Here is a 26,812-nt window from a genome sequence, read left to right as displayed (position 1 = left end):
ATCCAACAAAAATAAAGACAACATTTGTTGAGGACATCTGTGTGCCTAATATCACTCAAATATACTTACCTGTTCTCTCTCAATGGTTCTTCACACCTGTGTGGCAAGTGCTAGCAGGATCCTTATTTTCAAGAAGGGACAACTGAGGCACAGAGACAGCGCAATGGACCTAGGCAACTCTGTTACAAAAGGGAGCACCCATGTTGGAGTACCTTCTGCAGTGCTGGCTTAGTGGTCTTGAACTCCTTATGGGCTGAGTCTGAGTCGGTGGAGGCCACACTACCCTGTTCCTTAATAAGACCCCCCCCAAAGAGACTGTGAGGCAGTAGGTGGTGATGTCAGCCTGGCTGGGATGAACACTCTCAGGCCCCACCTGGGTGGGAATATGCACCTTGCAAAGGGGAAGAAGTCCAGGGGTTCTTCTGAAGCCTGGTCATTCTGTGGGCCTGCACTCAGTCTCTGCCTCTCTACAGGTTCACTTTCATCCTGGCTTCCTTAGAGTCCTCCTCATCTCTTTGCATTGATTTGGTTTTTGCTCCATGGACAGAAGCTTCCAGGTGAGGAACATGAGGCAGAGAGGTGCCTTGTTCGAAGTCATCCGGCACACCAGCAATGATATTTACTTGAAGCAGATGGCAGACAGCCTCCTCCCACAGGAGGTTTATGCTGCTTGCAAAATAATACTAAGCAACAGCATACTAAAAATGAAATTGTTTAGACTGAACGAATGGATCCACAGACTTTGCATCCAGGTGTTGCCTGTGCTCTCTACAGTCCTCAATGGGGGGAAATCAGTGGGCCAGCCGGCTCTCCTAAGAAGAGTAATAGGAGAAACAAGGCTCTTCCAAGATATGCATAAGGAGTTCAAGACCACTAAGCCAGCACTGCAGAAGGTACTTAAAGGAATCCTACACACTGAAGAGGGGGTGAACACAGCCAAGAGAGCTTGGGAAGGAAGAAATCTCTTTAGAAGAGTAGGTAAGTAAATGAAAATTAGGAATGAATCAAACTCTAGAAAAATAATAAAATGACAAGAATGAGTACATACCTTTGGATAATAACCCTGAATGCAAATGCTATTAATTCTCCAATTAAAAGACTCAAACTGGTAAATTGAATTAAAAAAAGACCCAATTGTTTGTTGCCTGCAAGAAGCATACTCTTTAGAAAAAAATACACATATTGAAAGTATGGAAAATGAAAATACAAAAGCAATAAAGAGAAGCTATACTCATATCTGAAGAAACAGACTTCAAGCCAAAATTAGTCAGAATATACAGAAAAAGGTCACTACATGTTGATAAAAGGTTGTATCCACCAAGAAGTATAATGGTTGAAAGTGCATATGCCATAAACATCAGGGAACCTAATTTCATAAGACAAACACTACTTGACATCAAGGGACAGACAGTCCCCAATACAATAATGATGGGTAACTTCAATATACCACCCTCACTAGTCAGTCATCCAGACCAAAAAAATCAACAAAGAAACAACAGTTAAACTAAACTGTAGCTCAAATGGATTTAACAGACATCTGTAGAATATTCCATCCAACAATAGCAGAATACACATTCTTTTCAGCAGCTCATGGAACTTTCCCCCAAATAAATCTTATTTTAGGTCATAAAGCAAGTCTTAGTAGACACAAAAAAGTTGAAATAACTTTATCAGATTATAATGGGATAAAATAAGAAATCAATAGCAAAAGGAACTACAGAAACTATACAAACACATGGAGATAGAACAGAATACTTTTGAAAAATCACTGGGTCATTGAACTGGTCTAGTGGTGGGATTTAAAAATTTCTAGAATCAAATGAAAATGAAAATACAACATACCAGAATCTGTGGAATGCGGTAAAGCCAGTTCTAAGAGGGAAGTTTGTAGCTATGAGAGCATACACTGAAAAATCAGAAATCTCAAATAAACCACTTAATGGTGCATCTCAAAGTCTTAGAAAAACAAGAACAAATCAAAATCTAAACCAGTAGAATAAAAGAAATAATAAAGATGAGAGCTGAAATTAATGAAATAGGGACTAAACGAACCATATAACGGATCAAAGAATCAAAGAGTAGGTTCTTTGAAAAGATAAACAGGATTGATAAAACCTTAACCAAATTAACCAGAAGAGAAAAAGAAAAAGAAGACTCAAATTAATATTATTAGACACGCAAAAGGAGATATTATGATAGATACCACTGATATCCAGAAGAATATTAGCAACTACTTGAAAGCTTGTATTCCAATAATTTGGAAAATCTAGAAGAAATGGATAAATTTCGAGGCATATGTGGCTTATCAAATTTGAACAATGAAGATATAAAAAAAAAAAGACCAGTAACGAATAATGAGATTGAAAAAGCAATGAACAGTCTCCCAACAATTCTTACAAAAAACTCAGGACTGGACAGATTCATGGTTGAATTTTACCAGACCTTTAAAAAAGAAATAACTCGAAATCTCCCCAACCTATTATATGAAATAGAAAGGAAATAAATGCTTCTAAACTCATTCTACAAAGCCAGTATTATCCTAATACCAAAATGATATAAGAACACAACAAAGAAAGAAGACTACAGACTAATATTCTCTTGAATACTGACAAAAAATCCTTAATAAAATACTTGGAAACTGAATTCAACAAATGAAAACACAACATACCAGAATATGTGGGATGCAGCAAAGCCAGTCAACAAAACATTAAAAGGATCATACACCATGCTTGAGTTAATTTCATTCCAGGAATGCAAGGATGGTTCAGCATATGAAATCAATAAACATAATGCATCACATAAGCAGAATCAAGGATAATGCAGAAGAAGTTTCAAATAATATCCAACACTTCTTCATGGTTAAAAGCCCTGGAGAAACTAGGGATAGAAGGATCTTACCTCAACATAATAAAAGCTATATAGGACAAGTCCAAAGCCAACATCTTACTATGTGGGGGATAACTGGAAATATTTCCTCTAAAATCAGGAACTAGACAAGATGTTCTTTCTCACCACTTCTATTCAATATAGTACTTAAATTCTAGCTGGAGAAATTAAGCCAGGGAAGAAAATAGAAGGGATATGAACAAGAAAGCAAGAAGTCAAATTATCTTTATTTGCAGATGGTATAATCTCATATTTAAAAGACCCTGAAAACTCCATCACAAGACATTTAGCATTTGATAAATTCAGCAAAATATCAGGATTCAAAATCAATATACAAAAATTAATAGATTTTCTTTACACCCATAATGGATTTAGCAAAAAAGAAAAAAGGAAATCAGTTCCATTCCTGATAGCTTAAAAAAACATACAGTAACAGGAATAAACTTAACCAAGGAGGTGAAAGATGTTTAGAATGAAAATCACAAAACACTGAAGAAACTGAAGAAGACACTGGAATAAATATTGTTAAAATGACCAACAACTGAAAGCTACCTACAGATTCAATGCAATCCATTGGATCCATTGAATTCCAAAGACAAATGACTTTCTTCAAAGAATTAGAAAAAACAATCCTACAATTCATATGGAAAACCAAAGGATCCAGAATATAGCCGAAGCATCCTGAGTAAAAAGAGCAGCCCTGGAAGTATCACAGTACCCGATTTCAAAATATACTAGAGAGCCATCGAACAAACCCACAAGGCACTGCACAAAATAGACACATAGCCCAGAGGAGTGAAATAGAGGACAGAGAAATCAACCCACAGAACCACAGCCATCTGATTCTTGACAAAGCTGCCAAAAACAGACACTGGAGAAAGACATGTCTTTAACAAATGGTGCTGGGAAAACTGGGTATCCATATGCAGAAGACTAAAACTGGATCCCATCTCTCACCCTGTCAAAAGTCAACTCAAAATGGATCAAAGACCTAAGCATAAGACCCAGAGCTTTGAAACTGCTAGAAAACATAGGGAAAACACCTCAGGTCACAGGGAAAGGCATGACTTCCTGAACAGGACCCCTGTAGCTCAGACAATGGCAGCAAAAATTGACACATGGGATTGCATCACATTCTGTACAGCAAAGGAAACAATAGAGAAAAGGATTGGAGAAAAATTTTTTCCAACTGCTCTTCTGTTAGAGAGAATTAATATTTAGAATGTATAATAAAAAATATCTTAAGATTAAAAACAATCCAGTCAAGGGGCAGATGAACCAAACAGACACTTCTTAAAAGAAGTACAAATGGCCAATACTTATATGAGGAAAGTTCAATATCTTAGGCATCAGGGAAATGCAAGTCAAAACTACACTGAGGTTCCATCTCACTGCAGTCAGAATGGTCACCATCAAGAACACAAGTAATCGCTAGAGATGTCGAACATTTTTTCATGTATTTGTTGACTGATTGTATGTTTTCTTATGAGAAGTGTCTGTTCAGTTCTTTAGCCCATTTTTTGATTGGGTTGTTTGTTTTTCTGGTGTTAAGTTTTTTGAGTTCTTTATATATCCTGAAAACTAGTGTTCTACCTGACGTGCGTGAGGCAAAAATTTGCTCCCCAAATGTAGGCTCTCTCTTCACCTCATTGATTGTTTCTTTTGCTGAGAAGAAACTTTTTAGTTTGAATCCATCCCATTTATTGATTCTTGATTTTATTTCTTGAGCTTTAGGGGGCATGGGGGCAGGAAAGATGGTGGAATGAGGTGGACATCATTACCCTAGGAACATGTATGACTGCACATATGGTGTGACTCTACATCGTGTACAACCAGAGAAACGAAAAGTTGTGCTGCAATTAATGTGTACAATGAACCAAAATGCATCCTGCTGTCATATATATCTTTTTTTCCCTTTTTTAATTGGTTGTTCACAACATTACAAAGCTCTTGACATATCATATTTCATACATTAGATTGAAGTGGGTTATGAACCCCCAATTTTGCCCCAAATGCAGATTGCAGAATCACGTCGGTTACACATCCACAATTTTACATAATGCCCTATTAGTAACTGTTGTATTCTGCTACCTTTCCTATCCCCTACTATCCCCCCTCCCCTCCCCTCCCAACTTCTCTCTCTACCGCATCTACTGTAATTCATTTCTCTCCTTGTTTATTTTCCCATTCCCCTCACAACCTCTTATATGTAATTTTGTATAGCAATGAGGGTCTCCCTTCATTTCCATGCAATTTCCCTTTTCTCTCTCTTTCCCTCCCATCTCATGTCTCTGTTTAAAGTTAATCTTTTCTTCCTGCTCTTCCTCCCTACTCTGTTCATAGTTGCTCTCATTATATCAAAGAAGACATTTGGTATTTGTTTTTTAGGGATTGGATAGCTTCACTAAGCATAATCTGCTCTAGTGCCATCCATTTCCCTGCAAATTCCATGATTTTGTCATTTTTTAGTGCTGCATAATATTCCATGGTGTATAAATGCCACATTTTTTTATCCATTCATCTATTGCAGGGCATCTGGGTTGGTTCCACAGTCTAGCTATTATGAATTGTGCTGCTATGAACATCGATGTGGCAGTATCCCTGTAGCATGCTCTTTTAAGGTCTTCAGGGAATAGTCCGAGAAGGGCAATAGCAGGGTCAAATGGTGGTTCCATTCCCATCTTTCCCAGGAATCTCCAAACTGCTTTCCAAATTGGCCGCACCAATTTGCAGTCCCACCAGCAATGTACAAGTGTACCCTTTACTCCACATCCTCGCCAGCACTTGTTGTTGTTTGACGTCATAGTGGCTGCCAATCTTACTGGAGTGAGATGGTATCTTAGGGTGGTTTTGATTTGCATTTCTCTGACTGCTAGAGATGGTGAGCATTTTTTCATGTACTTGTTGATTGATTGTATGTCCTCCTCTGAGAAGTGTCTGTTCAGGTCCTTGGCCCATTTGTTGATTGGGTTATTTGTTATCTTATTGTCTAATTTTTTGAGTTCTTTGTATACTCTGAATATTAGGGCTCTATCTGAAGTGTGAGGAGTAAAAATTTGTTCCCAGGATGTAGGCTCCCTATTTACCTCTCTTATTGTTTCTCTTGCTGAGAAAAAACTTTTTAGTTTAAGTAAGTCCCATTTGTTTATTTTTGTTATTAACTCTTGGGCTATGGGTGTCCTATTAAGGAATTTGGAGCCCGACCCCACAATATGTAGATCAGAGCCAACTTTTTCTTCTATCAGACGCAGAGTCTCTGATTTGATATCAAGCTCCTTGATCCATTTTGAGTTAACTTCTGTGCATGGCGAGAGAAAGGGATTCAGTTTCATTTTGTTGCATATGGATTTCCAGTTTTCCCAACACCATTTGTTGAAGATGCTATCCTTCCTCCATTGCATGCTTTTAGCCCCTTTATCAAATATAAGATAGTTGTAACTTTGTGGATTAGTCTCTGTGTCCTCTATTCTATACCATTGGTCCACCCGCCTGTTTTGGTACCAGTACCATGCTGTTTTTGTCACTATTGCTCTGTAATATAGTTTGAAATCTGGTATCGCTATACCGCCTGATTCACACTTCCTGTTTAGAATCGCTTTTGCTATTCTGGGTCTTTTATTTTTCCATATGAATTTCATGATTGCTTTATCTATTTCTACAAGAAATGCCATTGGGATTTTGATTGGCATTGCATTAAACCTATAGAGAACTTTTGGTAATATCGCCATTTTGATAATGTTAGTTCTGCCTATCCATGAACAGGGTATATTTTTCCATCTTCTAAGATCTTCTTCTACTTCTCTCTTTAGGGTTCTGTAGTTTTCATTGTATAAATCTTTCACCTCTTTTGTTAGGTTGATTCCCAAGTATTTTATTTTTTTTGAGGATATTGTGAATGGAGTGTTTTTCCTCATTTCCGCTTCAGAAGTTTTGTCGCTGATATACAGAAATGCCTTTGATTTATGCATGTTGATTTTATATCCTGCCACTTTGCTGAATTCATTTATTAGTTCTAGTAGTTTCTTTGTAGATCCTTTTGGGTCTTCTAGGTATAGAATCATGTTGTCCGCAAATAGTGATAATTTAAGATCTTCTTTTCCTATTTTTATGCCTTTAATTTCTTTTGTCTGTCTAATTGCTCTGGCTAGTATTTCAAGGACTAAATTAAATAGAAGTGGTGAGAGAGGGCATCCCTGTCTTGTTCCAGATTTTAGAGGGAATGCCTTCAACTTTTGTCCATTCAGAATGATGCTAGCCTGAGGCTTAGCATAGATAGCTTTTACAATGTCATATATATCTAAGTAGAATAAATAAATAAATAAATTTAAAATTTAAAAAAGAACACAAATAACAGTAAAGGCTTGGAGGGGCAGGGGAAGAAGGCCGCTCACACACTGCTGGTGGGAATGTACATTAGTGTAGCCACTATGAGAATCAGCATAAAGATTCCTCCAAAAACTGAAAATAAACCTACCATGTGACCCAGCTATGACACTCCTGGGTATATATGGGGAAGGATTAAAGTCAACTAGGGATGCTTGCACACCTGTTTATCACAGCACTTCACAATAGCCGAGTTATGGAATCAGCCTAGGTGTCTGACAACCGATGAATGAACATGTGGTCTAAACACACAATGGAGTAGTATTTAGCCATAAATAAAGACAAAATCATGTTATTTGAGGGCAAATGAATGGACCTGGAGAATATCATGTTAAGCAAATAAGCCAGACTCAGACAAGTATTGCATGTATTCTACCATATGAAGAATCTAGGAAAAAAAAAAAAAAAGAAGTCATGAAAGTAGAAGGGAGACCATTATAGAAGAGAAGGGATTGGGGAGGGGAGGGGAGTGGGGGATGTCAAATGACCAAAGTATTTTATATGCACATACAGATATGCCACAATAAAACCCACTATTCTGGGTGATTAATATGCACTAGTAAAACATTTCAAAGATGATTTTTTTTTTTTGAGAAATAAAGTCAAATAACAAATAAAAGTTCAAACAACGGTGAGAAGACGACCTGTTGGCCTCAGGAAACCAAAGAGGGGCCCATCCGGTCCCTGCTTCCTGCCCTCTGTGCTGAGTGACGGGGACACTGACGGAACCCAGTCATCCTGGGGGGCTGCGGGGCCGTTCCCTTCAAGGGGCTTGGCCACTCTGTGCTCAGGAAAGGAAGCCTGGCCTAGGGCCTGGGGCCTACACCCCATTGGCCAGAACCCTGGGGGGGGAGCTCCCTGACCTTCAGCAAGCTCTGGTCAGTGCAGTGTTGGAGCTGCCTGTCCTTGGGCAGAAGAAGGCCGGGGAGGGCAGGGAGGATGCCCTTCAGGTAGGGGATCTGCAGGGTCTGCTGTTGGGCTTTGGAGAACATGGAACCTGCTCCCCTTGGTGCCTGGCACAGAGGAAGTGCCCACGGGTGCCACCAAGGAATGGGTTTTATGAAAGAGAAAGATTAACATCTTAGGGTGCAAGTTGGGCCTTAATAAATGAATGTCCTCCTCTCCTGTGTTCTCCCCTGCCCTGGTTTGGGTTGCCCTTGTGTCCCCTCCATGTCAAAGACAGTGCCCACAGTGTCGCCACCCAACCACAGATTCTCTCCTGGGTAAAGTAGGCAGTGCCCACCAGTTACGAAGCCACGGAGAGTGTGCCCTCCTGAGGGACACTGTGCCACCACACTTCATCCCACCAGGCGGAGGCTTAGCCTTCAGCTTCTGCTCACCTGGCTCATTGCATGACTTCGCGCTGAGACCTGAGGGTAGTGTGCGGCCTTCTGACTTCTCTGGAAAGGCAGTCTTTATTTCCAAGTGTGTTTTAAAAAATGTGTTCTTCCAGATAAAATGTGGAACTCGTGATGCTTTATTAAGCAGAACACCCAGGGTGTTTATTGCAGGAACGTTTCCTCGGGCTCTGTGCTGCTTACTCACGGTGGTCGTGGATCATGCAGGCTCAGGGGGTTGAAGGAAAATTTATTAATTTCACAGCCACGAGCGCCAGCCTCTCACCGCCAACTGGTCTCCTCACTAAGAATATGAACCGCATCAGGGTCACTCCCTGTCTTGATGGAGTCAGATGTAAAGGTGTTTAGGCACTAGGAGGGGACAGACTGCTACAGGGAACAACTCAGAGGACTAATCAAATTTACCTGCTAATTCCTGGGTGTGGATGAGTGAGGGAGGGAGCCGAGGCTGGATGCGGGGTGGCCGCCACTGATCTACGTCCGGGGAGGCAGACGATGACGGCTTGTGATTTAGCCTGGGAGGGAAGAGGGAGGATGAGCTGAATAACAGCTCTTGGCAAGTGAGAATTAAATAGATCTTTCTGCCCAGCCTCCCCTGCTTTATGGACCCACCAGGGCCCTTGCCAAGAAGTCTCATCATCTTGCCGCAGGCTATTGACATGGGAGGAGATAGATGGCCCTGGCTGGGTTTGGATGGCTGTCTTGGCTGAGGCTTCGACCACGGGATCATCAATCTTGAAATTCCTGGAAAATTATATGGATTTTGTCGGGGGAGGAAACTTGCTATACGTATGGGTTAGAAAGTCTTATAAATTAAAAACATGGTTCCTGGTAGTATTTTTGAGATGCTTTTTGGCATTTTACATCAATCCTTCCATAATATCTAACATTAATTCATGCACTTCCTATGCGTCAGGCACCGCATGAAGGTCTTGTCATCGAGGGGCCTCGCGCATCAATCCTCAGTACAGCGCCACGAGGGGAGAGCTATTAGTGCCTCACGTGGATGGTGAGGAGACTCCCGCTCCAGGAAGTTAAGTTGCTTACCCGGGAGTTGCTCATAGAAGAAACTGGACCAAGACCAGGATGGGGTGGCTCTTTGTTTACTGGGGAAAAAATGACTGGCCAGGGGGTCAGAACACCTGAGGTTGGGTGACACCCTCTCCAGGCCTGTTTCTTCCCCTGCGAAATGAAGGATGTCTCCCAGATCCCTGGGACTTTTCTAGATCAGATGGTTAATTTCATGTGCCCACTGGACTGGTCCACAGCATGCCTGGACATTTGGCTGAGCGTTGTGTTTGGGTGAGACTGTGAGGGTCTTTCTGATGCCAGGAACATTGGGACCATGGGGCTCAGTGAGGTCGAGGTCCCTCCAGTGTGGCAGGCATCACCCAGTCAGTTCAGGAGCTGAACTGGAGTACCAAAGCCAAGGAAGAAAGCAGGTGGCCCCCTCTCTGGCTGAGAGCTTGAGTGGGGACATCTCATCTCACCATCTCCTGTCCTCACCTGGGACTTAAAACATTGGATCCCAGAACATGGGTTCCCAGGCCTTTGGACCCAGATGGAACCACACCACCAGAATTTCTATGTCACCAGCTGTGGAAAGCAGGCACATTTGGGACTCCTCAGCTTCTGTAATTGTATGAGACACAGCTGCCCAGTGCGTGGTATCCACAGGAGATGGGTCCAGGACCTCTGTGGATACCAAACTGTGGATGCTCAAGTCCCTGCTATAAAATGGCTTGTATCTGCATATAACCCGTGCATGGCCTCCTGACTATTTAGTCATCTCTAATTAGCTCACTTCTAATAGCCACAGTAATGCAATGCTAGGTAAGTGGTGGCCATACTGTGTTGTCCAGGGAATAACAACCAGGAAAATGTCTGCACAGATTGGGTACAGATATGTTTTTTTAGAAAAACCTTTTTGATCCATGGTTGGTTGAATCCACGCAGGTGGAACCTGCAGATATGGGGGGGTTGACTGGATGTCCCTCCTTTGGGTTCTCTTTCTCTGGAAAAACTCTCAGTAACACAGGGATCAGGTTTCCGGTGCTTAGGTGTTACAGGGGCATCATGAGGAAGCGCCTCCTGCCCCAGCCTCCTATCCCAGTGCCCTTTCCTGCAGGCAGCTTCCAGCCACTCCTGACCCTCCAGCAGAGTCGTCCCCCTCCGGGTGGCATCGCTCCTTCAACCCCAAGCCCTGCCCCTACTGTGTGGAGGTACCTCTTCATGACCCCACTGCTGCCTGGTGATGAAAGGGCACTGTCAGGTTGTCAGGTCCTGAGTGGAGGTTAATGTGGGGAGACTGGGGACCTCTTCAAGTCTCCCAGGAGCTGTGGAAGGTCAAGTGAAGTCTCCCTCTCACTATCCGTCTTAGATACACGTTTTCACAGGAGAGAAAGACCGAGAGACCCTGAAGACCATCGGCTCTGCCTGCTGGGAGGTGCTGGCCTCCCTCCTGCAGCTGCCCTGGCAGTGGTCTGCCCTGAGCCTCAGTTTGGGTTCTCCCAGAAGCAGGGCCTGAGGCAAGGGGTGGAGCACAGGTGGTTTAAATGAGATGTGACCAAAGGAATCAATGGAAGTTGAGTAGGGAGCAGAGAAGGTCAGTGAATCTATAGTTTATCCGTCTGTCCATCCATCCATCCATCCATCCATCCATCCATCCATCCATCCACATCAAACTAAGTTAACAGGCCGACACTTGTGCTTCTGGGGGATATGGAAAAGGGACAGCCAGAGCGGTCAAGGACAACAGCAGAACCACCTGCCACTTGTCTGTCTGGTGGTGCTTCGGGCCCTGCTTATGGGAGCAGAGGCTTGAGGGTGGCTGCCTGCCAAGTGCCCAGAGCAGCACAGATGCCCTCAGGCAGTGCTGCCAGGGTTGTGAGTACCCCCTCATTCATATGCTGACCTGATGGAGATGTGCGGGCCAGCCCCCTCCTGAGACTGGAGAGAGTTGGTGTCCCTCCTTCACCTGAGCACACAGCAAGAAGATGCCCCTGTGTTAGGAAACCAGCCCCCACAGAAGCCACGTCAGCTGCACCCGGGATTTTGGCCTCGAAGTGTCTAGAGCTTGATATATAAATATAATAAAGAAATAGATATACATTCTTTAAACTGACCTCTCCATGGGATTTTGTTACAGCAGCCAAAGTTGACTAATGGAGGTGAGTCCAGTATTTTCAATTAGCAGTAATTGATGTGTAGAGGTGACCACCACAGGCCTGGGCAGGGCTCTGTGATGGTCATTCCATGTGTCCTCTTGGCCAGGCTGTAGCCCAGCATATTCAGTTAAGCCCTAGTTAGCTGGTGTGATGAGGTATTCTGTAGATGTATTGACATCTGTAACCAGTTGGCTTAAGGGGATTGCTCTCCACAGCGTGGCTGGACCTTGCCCAAGCAGTGGAAGCCCTTAACTGGAAAACCTGAGCTTCACCCTAGAAGAAGGAATTCTGCCTCAAGACTGGACCAACTCCTGCCTGACTTCTTGGAGGTTTGCCTCAGCTTTGCAGAACATGGGCTGGGTTTTGCTGGTCAGCATGGCTGTTGTTCTGAAAGGTGGCACAGGTCACAGCCCCTGTGCATATCTTGCCCTTCCAGCCATCTTGTCCTTTGTCCTGGTTGAGTGAATGTGTCCAGTGTCTGTGCAGCTGTCTCGGCCATTCTGGATTTGAGGGTGCACCCTGTAGGGGCCCCTCTTGGTCTGGTCTTTCCCAGGAAGCTTTGCTCTGGGAGCTGTTGGGTGCTTGCCCAGCATGGAGCTGATAAATACTGCATCTCTCACTTGGCAGTGAGAATCCTCGATGACGAATCCTTGTATGTGTTGTCTTTGGCAGGACTCATGGGGGAGGGGTGAGTGGTGGGATTTAGACCCAATACTCCATCTCCAGAACCAGACAGACAGACAGACAGACAGACACACACACACAAACACAAGCCTGGGTCCTCTGGCTCAGGGTCTCTCGTGAGGTTGAACCAAGATGGTGGCTGGGTTCTGATCTCAGCCGAAGGCTCACTGGGCACATCCTACTCCAGTGTCACTCTTGTGGCCATTGGCAGATTCAGTTCCTCATGGGTTGCGAGACAGAGGGCCTCGGTTCCTTGCCATGAGGGCCTCTGCCCATTGGCTTCCCTCTGCAGTGAGCACCTGGAGAGGGAGAGGAGATAGCGTTTGGGAGCCAGAGTCTTCTGAAACCAAATCTCCCAAGTGACACTCTCTTCTGCCATGCTCTCTTCATAGAGGAGTCACTAGGTCCTGTCCTCACTCGTGGGGAGGGATCACACCAGGAGGTGGGGGTCCATGAGGGCTATCTCCGAGGTTGCCTACCATAGCCCTTCTCTTCTATTCACTGTTGGCAAGCCGGGTGACATTGGATAGCCACAGGCATCTCCAGGTCCCCACTGTGAAATGGGCTGGTGACAGCTGCCTTGAGGTGGTGTTGTGAGGACAACACACAGGTGGAAAAGCCCCATGCACACTTTGGTCTGTGGCACGGTGACCATGCCACCCCGCCCTTCCCACAGCCACAGGATACTCGTGGATTGGACCCTTTTTGTGGTTGTCTCTGCAAACTCGGAATCCGTCCAGGCAGGTTCTGCTTCTCCAGAACTCACATCAGGGAACTCTCCAGACAGAATCACACTCACGTCAAGGAGCCTGGTATAAAGTCCTCTATTCTAAGGCTGGTGACACAGGGCGAGCAGGAAGCCTCGGGCTCTATGGGCATAATCGCATCGTGGGTGTGAGGATTCCATAGATTATGGGGAAATGGGGCCTTTTACAACGGGTCTCAGTCATTAGCAAAATTCCGCATTTGAAATTAGTCAGAAAAGGTAATTAGTGTCAAGGAGCGATTGCAGCCGCATCGTTAAGGTGACGGATGTTGGTGCGGGCGCACGCTAATGACTTAGGGAATTTTCATTCTGAAGACAATCGGAGCAATTTGGTGGTCAGCAGACAGCCTGAGAATCAATCACCACAACAGTCAATAATTTATCATTTCTATTTCAAGTCTGGAATCTGCATCAGCTTAAACAGAAGTGAGCCCTGACGGTGGGATGTGGGCCTCCATCACAGCCCGAGCCCGGCCTTGCCGCTGAGTGGTGCCGGTCCACTCTCCATGCAGAGCAGAAAGAAGAGCTGTTTGAAGGATTTGCTTCTCATTCCATCCTTGGGTAGAAAGGGCCACATTGCTGCTGACCGCAAGGAAATCAGGATTTAGATGTTGAACTAGACTTGGATTGACAAATTCACCTCCAGGGATTAGTAGAAAGCCTGTCTCTCAGGCTTTCTATTCCTGACTATTCCTGGCAACAGCAAGGTGGAGAGAGATTAGCCCCTGTCCCCCGGGAGGACAAGGCTCTGAGGGCCCATGTGTTTCTGAAGAAAATCTAGACAGTAAATGACAGTTGGAGTTCTGACTTTGGTCTTTTCAGTGAATAATATTGATAATAGCAATAACAGTAATGTTACCAATTGGCTCTGAAATGTCCCCCCAAGGCCACGTGTTGAAGGTTTGTGTTTCCAAATTTGTAAGTTCTTTTCCTACTTAGCATTGTTTGCAGACAGTTCTGGGAGCAGGCAGGAAACTTTGCTCAATGGCAAATGAACAGAGAAGAGGCGCTCACACTCCCTGAGCAGGCCCGGGTCTGGGCCGCATCAGGGTGGGGGTGTGCACAGTGCCTGCAGGGATTCCAAGGAAGGCAGCAGACTTCCAGGAGTCAGGCTGCCGTCTCTTTTCTTCCTTGATTTGGGCTTCTTTGGATCTGTCATGGCGGATGTGACTTTTATCATTATGATGATTATGAACCCAACTTTGTCTGGAGTGTCACATGGTGCCTGAACCAGATGGAGCTGTTCTGGAGTGGTACCAGGCGAGTGGTACCTTGGTGGTTGGCATTTGGGAGCAAGTGACTATGGGCATCTCACAGCAGGCTATGTCTGTAAGCAACCAGGGCTGATAAGACAAGAGCTATCAGTAATTTGGGGGTTCAGCCTGGTGACAATTAGTCCCCATCTGATGGCACTGCTGGGAGCTGGTGGCACCTGTAGGAGGAGGGGTCTACCTGGAGGAAGATAGGTCATCAGGGTCGTGCACTTTGGGACTCTTGCCCCTTCCTCTCTCTCCTGCTTCCCCGCTGCCATGATGTGTACTCCCAGCCATGGTGCTCCGCTCACCACAGGCCCAAGGCAGGGGAGCCAGCTGGCCTTGGAATGAAGCTGCTGAAACCATGAGCCAAAACCAACCTTTCCTTCTTAAAATTGTTTATCTCAGGTGTTTTGTCACAGTGACACAAAGTATTAACAATTGCAATGATTCCTGAGAGCTTACGTGCTTCCTCAATGTTTTGTGCATATTTTTCCAACTTGATCTTTATAGGTGCAGGCCTAGAGAGGTGGAGCACATGGCTCAAGGTCACACGTCAAGGAATTAACAGAGCTGCTCTTCAATCCCAGATCCTAGTGTCCTAAGTACCATGCTATTGAGCTGCTAGATGCAGGAAATTGATGCTGAAATCTTCCTACCTCAGCTATCTCATCTATAAAATATGAATAATAATGTGCTCCATGTACAGTTTCAGGAATAAGGTGCTTGGTAAGCTGTTGTGCAAGATGTCTAGAGCCCGAGGGTGGCTGTGATCCTGGATTTACAGCAGCGTGGTGGTGATACCTGCGGTTTTCTCCCTCTGCCTGCTCCCGTCGCTAGTTCACAGAGACATCGAATCCTGCCCAGCTGTTCTCCATGATCTCAGCCCATTTCAAATTCTTATCACACTGGTCTAGAGACACTGCCAGACTCATTCTCTACTACTTCATGCCAAGGGTGCCTTTCTCCAGGACTTTCAATAACACCCCAATTCCTTTAGGATCTTTCTCAGAGTAACATTCAAGGCCTCTCCCACCCTCCTTGCATCACCAGGCTCCAGCCTGTCCCTGGAACACCCTGTGCTGCTCAGGCCCACCAGCACCTCAGAGTCTTCCTCCTCTAAGTCCTTCTCTTCCAGCACGGTCATCATGTATGCAGACCTCTGAATGACGATGATAACAGCCCTTGTTCCTCATGAGTACTCCTCATGGGCACCCCTCATGAGCATCCCCAGCCTATCCAGCTCCCAAGAAAAGCCCGCCCTTCCCCTCTTAGGGATCCTGTTGACTTCTGGTCCAGGACTAGAGCTCATCAAATGCACATTGTCACCTCCTCCATGTCCAGAGAGTCCAGAGAGAAGGTTGAGCTTGGAGGTGGCCTCCACTGGAGAAGAGGTGAGCTTGCTCTGAGGGGATCTACCCTCCTAGCTTGAAATGCCAAGGTTCGTGGTCGGAGATTAAAATGCACACACAGATAGCAGTGACAAAGATGAAGCACCTTACTGCCAGCTGGTGCTAGCTTATATAGAAAGTGAGGGTCAGTTATCTTAAACCAGGAAGCTCCGGGCCAATCATAGTAAAGGTCAGGTCATCACCTACGGTGCACGCACATCCACCCTGCATAAGATTCATGGGGGGCACGAGCTCTCCACGATCATGGAAGATGGGAGGGCCAATTAGAAGGTTTTCAAAACAACTTGTTATCCACCCACTGGCAACTTGCCTGCCGCCATATTGCATTAGGGGCTCCTTATCTGAAAGGCCCCTGGGTGTTCTAGCCTCCCACTGGTGATTTGCCCACCGCCATGTCTGAAAGGCCCGGGGAGTTCTCAGGGAGACTCCTAACATAGCTCCACGCCATGACCAAGTGGTCCAGGGTTAGTCTTTCCTTCATCCTTTTCTGTTTCCCATATCACTGGAAGCCGATGATTTCTTAATTTTTATTTTAAAAAAAGAAACCATCCTCAGGCTTTCAGGGAAAAAGGGAACCCCCAGATTTTAATGAAAGAACTCCCAGCTTTTATAAGATACTCGGAAGTGCCCACAACTGGGAAAGACAGCCCCTCACAGACCTGGGCTGCCAGAGGGTAAGAGTCACGGGATCCCCGTGTCTCTACTCCCCCAGGGATCTGAGACTGGAAACCATCAGGAGATAGCAACTGTGTCTCGACAGACGCGCAGAGGAATGGACGAATCCACAGCTACCACGAAGACTAAGACGGCTTCTCTCAGTCACCGATATACCAAGAGGATGAAAACGTAACAAGGATATAGAAAAGTTACCTGCACAATGAACCAGCTCCATCTGAGGATAAATACAGAACTGGTACCGACAATTAGAGACCATGCACACTTCAAGTACATGATTAATATCTACCAAAGCTGACCCCAGGAAGTCATGAAATACAGCTCAACAGATGCCAAGCCCCTAATCATAGAGAAATTGTATTCCTCGGCTACAACTGTTATGGTTTGGAGGTGAGGGGTCTTCCAAAAGCTCATGTGTGAGGTGATGCAAGAAGACTTAGAAGTGAAATGATTGGGTTATGAGAGTCTTGACCTAGTTGGTGTGTTAATTCCCTGATAGGGATTAATTGAGTAGTAATTGTAATAGGTAGCGGGTGGTTGGAGGAGGTGGGTCTCTGGGGGAGTGCCCTTGGGGTTTGTCTGTGGTGAGGGGAGCTGTGTCTCTGTGTCTCTGCTTCCTGGTGCATCCTGAGCTGCTTTCCTCTGCCCTACCCTCTGCCATGATGTGCTGCCTCACCTCAAGCCCAGAGCAATGGACTGAGACCTCTGAAACTGTGATCCCCAAGATAAACTTTACTTCTTCTAAAATAATTCTTGTCATGTCTTTTGGTCACAGCAGTGAAAAAACTGACCAAAACAACATAGTAAAATTACATATCAAAACCCTCTATAAGTTCAGAAATAAAAATACTACTAGATAATGCATGCATGAAACAATTATGATCAAAATTAGAAAATGCTCAGGTCTAATGATAATGAAAACACTGTATGTTTCAGCCAGGAAAAGCCAGGTTCTGCTGGGACAACCAACAACCCCCAAGTCTTGGTTGCTTACACACTACTGGTTTTTCTTTTGCATGTCCATCCCCAGCCACAAAGATTCTGATTTGCATTGTCTTCACTCAGAGATGGAGGCTGATGGAGCCTCACCATCTTGAACATTAACAAGGGAGGACAGCTCTGGAGGTCTTGAATCACCTGGGAGTACCACTCATCACTCGTGATTCTATAGTGTTGGACTTGAAGGGAAGGGACAAGTACAATCTCCCTGTGGGTGGGAGGGTACCAGGCATCAGAGAACAGGGGTAACAACTGATGCAATCCTTCAAAACTGTGAGGTGCAGCTAAAGCAGAGGTGTGAGGGAAAGGTATAGCTTTAAATGAAAAAAGTTGGAAAAGGAGAAAGCCTAAAAATACATGTCCTAGGAATCCAGCTCCAGAGGGCAGAAGAATAACAAAGCAGAACAACTTCAAACAAAGAAGAGGGAAATGACAAGGGGCAGAAATCAGTCAAACATAAAATAAAGAAATAATTGAGAGGATCAATAAAATAAAAAACCTGATTCACTCAAGAAACTAACAGAAGGGATAAATGTACGGCAAGATGGAACAGTTAAAAAAAGACAGGACACAATGGGCAATACCAAGAATTTCTTCTCAAAATGTCAGAACGGTTCACTTTTAATGGCAGTGGCAGCTGAGTTGTTCTCTGTTGGTCCAAAGGGCCCCCAGGAGGTCTCTGGGGATGGAGGAGAGAAGAAGACCCACTCCCCGACCCTGGGGAATGGGTGGGTTTCCTGCTTGTAAGGAAGCCGGCAGGGAAGAACCCCGCAGCTGGCTTGCTGCCTGGGCTTGGAGTTTAGAGAAAGCTGTGGGACTCAGGAAGTAAGAGCTCACACTGAGTTTCTAGAATGTTCCAGGATTTTTGTGTTCTAAGCATTTTATGCAAAGAACTTCATCTATTCCTCCTCCCAACCCCAGAACTAGGTATTAGTATTGCCCTTTCATTATAAATGGGAACTGGGTCCCCTGAAGTTGAACAACCTTCCCTAAAATCATGTGACTACTGAGTGCTGAGGCCGGATTCCAGTGCAGGAAACAGGGCCCCGAGGCCTAGCGTCCAGCCATCCAGGGAGGATCCAGGCTCTCCCTGATGCTGCCTTGAGATCAGCGCCCAGGGTCCTCCACCCAGATCTCTGTGTTTTGCTTTGCTGGGGTGGTTTTACCTTGAAAGGGTTTTGCTTTAATGTGTTCAAATCTAATTGTCTTTCCCTTCCCGTCCCTGGTTGAGGCAGTTTTTCCTGTGCAGGGGCAAGTGGGCTGTTGCCTGGGGTTCTCTCTTCTACCTGTGGGGTTTCAGCCCTTATGTTCCAGTGTCTGACCCACTTTGGATTTTACCCCAGTGTGTGGGGTGAGTTAGGCTGACTGTCTCCATATGGCTTCCCAATTATCTCAACACCATGTATTTAAAGAAGAAAATCATTTCTCCATGCAGATTTGTGCAGCTGCCTTTCTCGTGTAATAACTTTCCAGATGCATCTGGGTCTGTTCTGGATTTTTCCTTCGGGCCCATGGATCTGCGTTTTCCTGCGCCAACACCAGACCCCCAATTAAAGGTTCTCAGTACATGTCGACGTCTGGTGGTGCTGGGCCCTCAGAGGGCTCTTCTTTTTCTGGATTTTCCTGGCTAGCTTTGCATTTTGTTCTTTCAAATAAATTTCACGATCAACTTGACTAGCTCCAGAAAGAAAGGAAAAAAAACAACCCTGGTAATATTTTAAAAATTGGATCAATCTGTAAATTAAGTTAGGCGGGACCGACATCTTGTGATAGAGATTCTTAAGTCAAGAACATGATGTAGCATGTCTTCTAAAATATAATCTTGAGGTGAAAAATAAGTTTCAAGAGGATACATACTGAATGATTACTATTTAAATGTTTTTTTTTTTTTTAACACCACAATGGTTTGTATAGTTTGCATATCCACACATTTGTAGTAAACAGGCTAAAATCCAGGATGCGAAGGACTCACACCATTTCAGGGCAGGAGTTACTTTGGGGAAGAGGGAATGGATGGAAGGTTGGCTTCTGCTAATTCTAAATCACTTTAGTGAGAACCACCCACATAGAGGGACAGAGAATGGGGAGGACATCCGACATGCACATGGGAGGAGGGACCATTATTTGATCATCTAGACCCTTCTCCCTTTTTGAAATGTTTTATAATTAAAAACAAAAGAAAAAAAGTATAGGTTGCTCTTTCAACATTTCAGGGGACCCTCCAGCAAACAGCACGCTTCCATTTCCTCTTGTGGGGTCCGGAGAAGCTGTCTACTGGCTGGAGTGTCTGCAGGTCTCTCTGTGGAGGGGCTCTGTTCAGGCCTTTGCAGCGAGCTTGGCTGCTGAGGCAGGTGTTAGAGTCTGTAAACAAGTCAGGATGGCGCCTGGCATTTTGCAGAGGGAGTGGTTTGTGAAGTAACGCCAGTGAGCCATTAAGTGTGGAGATTCCTTATTGGTTGACTGCTGTATCTAGTTTATGTTAATTAAGATAAGCTGTGTGGAATGTATATATACCCCTCCTGTCCTACAATAAACGGCTCCCACTCCTGCTGTATCAATGTACACAAGTTGTTCGTCACCCCCCGGTTATTTTGCTGCAGCCGGACTGTGGCAGGCAGGAGGACTCCCTTCCTGTCCACTGGCTTCTGTAGCAGTTCTCAGGCAGACATGCAGTGCTGGGAAATTTGGAGTTTAATGGAATCTCCCCCCAGTCTCCTGAGTTTGTGCTAAGAAGTGTCTGTGGAATTAGAAATCTGTTGCTCAGGGCTAGGGGCATAGCTCACTGAGAATGCTCACCTGGTGTGTGCAAGGCTGTGGGGTCAATCCCCGGTACCACCCCACCCTACGCCGCAAAATGAGAAAAATAAATCTGTTGCTCATCATGTTGAAAACATCTTATTGTCTTACCTTACATCCAACTACACACAAGATTTTAAATCACCAGGAAAAAAACAAAAACCTTACAAATGGAGGAAGGACTCATTTCTCCTCCTAACTACAATAATGGCCTTTGAAGGGCCTTATTTACAGCAGCCGACAGGAGATGGTGTATTCATCAAGGATTTACGCGCCTTCCTCGTAGGGGAAGTTTCAATAGCACGTAGCGGTTTCAGAATTGAGTCATGGAGGTGGGAAATTCAGAACAGTCTTCCTCTACCAGGACGAGTCTCCATTCTCAAACTGGCCTCATCAATGCACTCATGTTTTCTAGGGTCCTTGGCTGTCCATGGGGACATTGAGAGAGTGGGCTGCCTGCTGTCTGGAGCCTGCTGGGCAGAGCTGGCCCTGGGTCCGGGGTCCTCATGGCTGCTCTCACAGTGGGCTTCTGTCCATTGTGGCCGCACAAGACTTGGCTCACACAAGACTTCCAGAGAAATGAGCTCGTGTCCAACACCCTGTCTCTGTGAGGAGAGCAGGTGGAATAGGCCAGGCAGCTCTCCGCAGTGCAGATGCAGGAAGGCCTGGGGTCCTGGGGTGCCTCCCGACCCCAGGAATCCTCCCTTCCTGGTGAGGGAACCCAGCCTGAGGGAGAGGCTCTCAGCACAGCGGGACTGACCCAGGCCTGCAGCAGCTGGCCTCCCCGGGGTGGTGGGGTGGTAAGGACCTGACGGAAATGTAGCCACTGGAAAAGGGGGAGGAGGGAGCGCTCAACGTGGAAAGGTATCAGAAACAACTCTGGAGGAGAAACTTTGAACTTGGTGCGGTTTTTAATTAAAATCCTGAACAGAGAGCAATGGGGTGGGAGGATGGAACCCGGCTTCCTGCCCTGTCCTCCTCGGTGTTCCTGTTGGATGAGTTTTGAGATGCTCAGCTTTGTCCTGGGTGAGAGGGGACGAGGCCCCGAGACCCCGCATGCTGGAGTGACCTGGAGGGTCCCTGGAAGCAAGACATGGGCAGCAGCTCTAGAGTCCAATCCGGATTCTTCCTCTTCCTCCCAAACCTTCCCTTCCTGCTGTTTCCTGTTGCTGCTCATCAACCCACCACTCTGCCAGGCCCTCGGGCTGCAAATAGTAACAAGGTTCACCTCGTCCTGGCCACAAAATGCCCTTCTGTCTACTCCTTGCAGGCCTCAAACATGGCAGCGACCTTCTAGTGACGCTCTCTGCCTCCCCGTCTGGACTTCTTTGCCTCTTTGATTGTCTAGATTGAACGTCCCTAAGTGCAACTGTGATTCTGCTACTCCCCTGCTCAAGAACCTTCAAGTGCTCCCACTCTCTCCAGCATGAAGTCCAACTGACATTCACGCTCCCCTCCCCTGCCTCTGACATTTCTCCAACAGGACTGTCTCAGGCTTGATTGCTGCACCCAGCCACCCTGACCTCTTCTTGGTTCCTCGGGCCCAGAAACACCTTTCCAGACTCAGGAACCAAGCACTCTTCTCTCAGACCCAGCTAGTCATTTTTCAGGCCTTGACTTAACGTCACCCTCAGAGAGAACTTCAGGATCATCTGGTCATTCTGTCACTGCACCCCGTTAACACAGCATCCTTCTTAGCAATGATCATACTTTTTACTTATCCATTTATTGCTTTTTAAATTTGTTTGTTTGTCTCTTTTCTCATCAAATAGGGGCAGGAAGTATGTCTTTTTTATTCACCTACGAATATTTAGTACTAGCACAGCAAATGGCATGTGGCAGGCAATCAATACTTATTTGTTGAAAAAAATGAATGGATATTTCAGGATAAATTATTAAAAGTAGATCTACTGTGTCAACTACACTGTGCATATTTTTGAGGTTTTCAGATGCACATTTCCAAACTGCTTTCCTAAAATCTGCAAATTTGCAGCCTATGAACCGTGTGTGATCAGCTGTGCAACTGACCACCTTGCCACGTATTTGCCAGCACCAAGTATTATTTTACAAATAAATGTTTGCCAGTTGGATGGTGAGAATCATTTATTTGATTATTAATGGATTTAGATGTTTTATATATTTTAGTCTTTTGCATTTGTATTTTCCATGATATTTATTCATTTCCTTAGTCATCTTCCCTGGGGTTGTTTAGAGCTATTCATAAGTTTTCATAGAACCACTGAGTTTCTGTGGGTGATGCTGGAGTAGCCTGGCTTTGGATCACCTCTGCAAAATGCTGGTGCTTTTTGGACACTCGCAGGGGCTCCTTTTTTCTGTGGTGGAGCATGGTTGGTACCTGCAACCCTTTGGACATCGTTCGTCATCTGGGTTTCTTCCCATGATCTTTAAGTCAGTTGGGCAAAAACAAAACCCCTCAGACCAGTTGTCTGACATGACTGATTGTGTTTTGCACGTCTCATCTGGGGCTGTGGGCGTAGACTCTGCTTCCCTGGGGAAAGTTTGAGAGCTCTAAAAGCCGTTGTCTGTCCTGCCTGTGTTCCTTTTTCCTCTTTAGAACGTCTACCACGTTTTCTATGTGGTTGAAAAGATGGTGTGGTTCCTTCAGAGCCAGGCAGCGTGTTGGGGCCAAAGGAGGTTATAAGTGGCACTGCCCTTTTGCACACAGCTCTAGCAAAGGGTGTGCAGATGCCTCCAAGACGGCCTTAGCTTAGGCCTGGGCATGCACATGCTCTAATAGTGTTTCCTAATCAGGAGCACATGTGCGACCTTGCTGTTGACCGTGGTGAAGAGTCAAAGGGCTTATACTTGGCTGGCTCATTCACTTATTCAGCAAATATTTGAATTCAAAGCAGGACCAGACAGACTACACCTCTGCAATCATGGACTCTACCTTTTTTTTTAAAATTTATTGTTGGTCGTTCAAAACATTACAAAGTTCTTAATATATCATATTTCACACTTTGATTCAAGTGGGTTATGAACTCCCATTTTTACCCCGTATACAGATTGCTGTATCACATCAGTTACACTTCCATTGATTTACACATTGCCATTCTAGTGACTGATGTATTCTGCTGTCTATCCCATTCTCTACTATCCCCCTTCCCCTCCCCTCCCCTCCCCTCCCCTTTTCTCTCTCTACCCCCTCTACTGTAAATCATTTCTTCACTTGTATTATTTTTCTCTTACCCCTCCTTTCCTCTTATATGTAATTGTATATGACCCTGAGGCTCACCTTCCAATTCCATGCGATTTCCCTTCTCTCTCCCTTTCCCTCCCACCTATCATCCCTGTTTAATGTTAATCTTCTTCTCAAGCTCTTCGTCCCTACCCTGTCCTTGGTTACTCCCCTTATATCAAAGAAGTCATTTGGCATTTGTTTTTTAAGGATTGGCTAGCTTCGCTTAGCATAATCTGCTCTAATGCCATCCATTTCCCTCCAAATTCTATGATTTTGTCATTTCTTAATGCAGAGTAATACTCCATTGTGTATAAATGCCACATTTTTTTATCCATTCATCTATTAAAGGGCATCTAGGTTGGTTCCACAATCTTGCTATCGTGAATTGTGCTGCTATGAACATCGATGTAGCAGTGTCCCTGTAGCATGCTCTTATTAGGTCTTTAGGGAATAGACCGAGAAGGGGAATAGCTGGGTCAAATGGTAGTTCCATTCCCAGCTTTCCAAGAAATCTCCATACTGCTTTCCAAATTGGCTGCACCAATTTGCAGTCCCACCAACAATGAAATGGACTCTACCTTTTTTGGTGGGAGAGATAATTAAGATGAAAGCAACTAAGAAAAATGCTGGGTTAGAGAACAATAGTGGGGTGTACTTTGGAAGAAGCGCATGGAGAGGGAGCGCCGGCTCTCTTAGCCAATGTTGAGAGTAGCAAAGACCCACTGGCCCGACTCTCAGATGAGCAAACAGAAGGCCTCCAGCAAGTCCTGAGGATGAAACCGCTGTTTGCCTACAACACCCATTCATTCCTTTCTTGATTGTAGAGCCCTGAGTTTTATTTGCCTGGGCACAAGACTGCTGTGAATGAGAAATGGCCGAATGACTGAGCTCTGGCCAAGGGGATGGAAGCAGAAGGGGTGTGTGCAGCTCTGCTGAGGCTCAGTGGAAGAGTGTCTCCTCCTATCCCTTCCTCCTTCAGCAGAGTCGTGACCAACCATGGAGGAGGAGGCAGAGTTTTGTTCTAATAACGGCAGAATATCAAGACAGGAGTGTGGGCCGCCAACCTTGCGGGGTGCCATGAGAGGTCTAGACTGTGCTTCTCTGGGCTTTGTTTACTTAGGAGATGGGAACGTGGGTCTTGTTCAGGCCACTGTCACTGTGTTACCAGTAGCAGCACCCGACAGGCAACCTGACTCCTAACTGGCCCACAGGGTCACCCTTTCAAGGACGGGGTCGTGCTTTGCACAGTCAGGCCCTGAGTGGGTGCTGCTGGAGGGTCCCCTCACGGGAGCTCACTGGCATCACTGGCAGGTCAGCGCCGGCTGTTGGTGGGAGGCCCAGTTCCTCACCACGTGAGCGTCTCCACAGGACACTTCAGCGTCCACATGACATGATGGCGGCTTCTCCCAGGACGGTGACCCAAGAGCACACAAGTGGGAGCCAGTGTCTTTTATATTGTTTGTGACCTAGTTTCAGAAGTCCACCGTATTCAGTGTCACTACCAGGAGGCTGGACTCAGTGGGGGCCACCTGGATCCTGCCTCATCCATCCTGGAGGCTCTTCTCCATCCCGAGGGAGAGCACCCCATGGTTCTCCTTATATCTCCCCCAAAGACAGTCGAAGCTGGAGGCACCACATGGGGCCTCATTGTTAGAGTCTGTAAACAAGTCAAGATGGCGCCTGGCATTTTGCCAGAGGGAGTGGTTTGTGAAGTCACGCCAGTGAGCCATTAAGTGTGGAGATTCCTGATTGGTTGACTGCTGTATCGAGTTTATGTTAATTAGGATAAGCTGTGTGGAATGTATATATACCCCTCCTGTCCTACAATAAACGGCTCCCACTCCTGCTGTATCAATCTACACAAGTTGTTCGTCACCCCCCGGTTATTTTGCTGCAGCCGGACTACGGCACCTCATGTTCCCTGAAGAGTGGCACGGAGCCACTATTTGGCAGAGAACCTCCTTGGAGATCACCAGATGCAGGGAGCTGGACATAGAGTTCAAGGGCCCAGTCGCATTGCGGAGGAGCCAAGGGTGCTGCAGCTCAGGAGCTGGGCATTTGCTCAGCTGATCAGTGGGAAGAGTGTGTGCCAGTGGTGAGGCTGGGGAAGGGGCACTTCCCTTCACACCAGCCAGTGCCCATCTGCAGCGGAGTTCTTGGGGCCCGGGGAGCCAGTGCAATGACCATTTCCTAGATGTGTACAGACTCATAAAAGTGACGCATGGCCCCCGGCTTTCTGCTGTGGGAGCCGTGGTGTGCCAAGGCCGGCCTCACCACCTTGTGAGAGCTGATCGTCAACTTCTCGGGAATTTTGAGAGCTGGATGCTAAACAAAGCCATTCTGTGTTCTATTTTTATACTGTTTAAAATTTTATTAACATGTATTAAGTAATAACGGGGCTTAGTGTGCTAATTCTACACGTGCACATGGTGTGCATGGATCAGATCCAACCCCCACACCCTTCCCAGTCTCTAGGAATCACTGTCCTTCTCTCAGGTGGGCGATTTAACTTCCACATAAGAGAGAACTCACGGCACTTGTCTTTCTGTGTCTGGCTTGTTTCATGTGATATGGTGTCTTCCAGTTCCGTCCATTTTCCTGTAAATTACAGAATTTCATTCTTCTTTATTGCTAAATAATACTCCGTTGTGCACATTTACCACATTTTCTTGATCCTTCCATCTGTTGATGGGCACCTGGGCTGATGCAATAACTCGGCTGTGGTAAATAGTGCTACAATAAACTCTGTCAGGTGGGTGTCTCTTTGGGCTGCTGATTTCATTTCCTCTGGATATGTACCCAAGAGTGGGATAGCTGCATCACATGGTAGTTCTATTTTTAGTTTTTTTGAGGAACCTGTTTCCTGTTCTCAATAGTGACTGTAAGATTTACATTCCCACTGACAGCATATAGGAGTTCTTTTTCCTATATACCCTCACCAGCATTTTAAATGAAGCCATCACTAAAAATCAAATTATATGCTCATAATTAAAGAAAACTATATTAAAAACATAATCAATTGATATTCAAACCTCATCACTTCCTAGGTACTTTCCTATGACCTAGGCCACTGTGATTTGTGCTTGGAGGTGAAGATGCTGTGTCAGAGTGGCCACTGAGCATCCCTTTCCAGTTCCACTCCACTGACCTTGCATTGGTGGCTTGAAATTGGCCATGGGGGAGTATTTATACCAGAGAAACTGGCAAATCCTATTAATCAATGACTAAATA

Source organism: Spermophilus citellus, assembly GCF_964194105.1.
Source record: "Spermophilus citellus genome assembly, chromosome: 15".
NCBI lineage: Eukaryota > Metazoa > Chordata > Mammalia > Rodentia > Sciuridae > Spermophilus > Spermophilus citellus.
This window is presented reverse-complemented; position numbering follows the sequence as displayed.